We start from the raw sequence: 2,066 nt of genomic DNA, 5'->3' as shown, positions 1-2,066 counted from the left end.
GAACTATTTTTATTCATAAAAGCTCCATTTTTGGAGGTAATTTCAAATCGGTCCAGCTCGCTTAAATCTTAATATTTTTCAGACATACTTTTTTGGTGTTGGTATATGGCATCAAACTCGGTATCGAATTAACTCGTGTCAGTGTAGCTCGCTTGAAATGCAAGTGTTTATATGAAACTAAAGAAATGAGTCGATCGAACACGCTTGCAAACAGAGTTCATCCCGATGCAACCCTGTTAATACATGTGTCATTTCTTGAAAATAATAAACATGGAAAAATAGTAATTAAAGACCCATACAGCCATGAAAAAGGATATTAGCTATTAATTTTGTAAGAAAGCTTAGTCTAAATGTAATTTCAAGAACTATTTAAATGTTTTACTTCATTCAGAGTTGCATGAAACAACGTGTGGTCAAATCCCGTGTTTATATGCACTCTTAACACGATTCAACAACTCTTAACTCGCATTCAAAATGTGATTTATGGTGGCACGGTTAAAAGTTTCAATTCGATTTAAGAATGTGTTTACATGTGCGTGTCCAAATAACATGGTTTAACTTAGAACGAATTGAAGCATCATATAAACATGGTAATACATTCACACATTTTTATGCCCAAAAAGGCATGGGTTGTATAGTACACTCGGAGCGCTCGCTCGTCGCTCACTAGAGCTGTAGCAAACCGTATGTATTCGTTACTGAGTAACGAATACAACCCCTGACTCGAAGTACCGAAGCGTTACTCACATAATAATAATCTCGTTACTCGCATGTTCCGTATATGCACCATCAACGTGAATCAATACAACACAACATGTGCGGGAACGAAACTGTTTTTCGTATCGATACTAAAGTGTGTTGCGTGTGTATGTACGTACATGCATGCACGATTCGTGTGTGGTACAAGTGCTTGATTGTATCAAATTGTTCGAATCGATACAAAAATATGTTGCTTGTATACATATGTATATACCCTGCAAAAAATTGTGCGACTAATCTCTAAAGAGAGTATTCCGAGATTACTCTCAATCGGGTACGATTGGGCATTAATTAGTCCCAACTAGTCTCGTACGGGTACTAATGGAGGTCAATTAGTCTCGACTCATCACTTATGGGTATAATTGGAGACCAATTAGTCCCCAACTCATCTCTAACGGGTACTATTAACGATTTGATAATATGTACGCACTTAGTCAATGAAATTTCATGTGCGGCGTTGGCACACAGAGAGAGTATTCGCCTAACAAAACTGAGCACCCCGGTTCGAATCTCACCTCGCGCAAATTTTTATTTTTATTTTTTAAAAGCGACTAGACGCTTTTTATACCCGTTCGGGTATAAAGGTGAACAATTAGTCTCTTCATAGGACATGCTCGAACAAAAGTGATCAGTTCATTCCATATAAAGAGATCAAAAGTGTTATTAGTCGCATGCTCCTTTGCGATTGCTCCCGGAGTCATCCCGGATTAGTCCCATTTTTTGCAGGGTATGTACATGTATGCATATGTACGAACGAAGATTTCCTTACGCTGCAAGATTTGTTGCGATGATTCTTGTGAGGTACAAGTGCTTGTATCAAAAGTAATGAGTAAAGTAACGATACGAAAGATACGGGTATTGATTGGATTAATAACGAAGACATACTGGTATCCAAATTTTCGTTACTTTTACAGTTTTATCGCTCATTCGTCTTAAGCTTGATATACAGTTCAATGCGAGCGTGAGCGTGAACGTTCGCAAAGGCCAAGAATTCCATTTGTATTCTTATGGACGCTCACACACATCTGTTAAAACTTGCCGTTCACATGCGAATGCTTTGCGTACGGACACAGTTGAGTGTGAGTTCGAAAAAAGGCATATTATGCATTTTAAATTAGTTTTTATTCTATAATTCTAAAGATATTTTAATTCTCTATCTTTTCATGTCTCAACTATAGCAAAAAGTTGAGTAATAACTAAGATATTGGTCAAAATAAAAAGCTCACGCTCGCATTGAACTGTATATCAGGCTTTACGTAGCCGAGCGAGTATGCAGAAAGCTACTCGCCTCGGCACTGCGAGCGAGG

Source organism: Rhagoletis pomonella, unplaced genomic scaffold (genome assembly GCF_013731165.1).
Source record: "Rhagoletis pomonella isolate Grant_MI unplaced genomic scaffold, Rhpom_1.0 Rhpom_scaffold_00003, whole genome shotgun sequence".
NCBI classification, from domain to species: domain Eukaryota; kingdom Metazoa; phylum Arthropoda; class Insecta; order Diptera; family Tephritidae; genus Rhagoletis; species Rhagoletis pomonella.
This window is presented reverse-complemented; position numbering follows the sequence as displayed.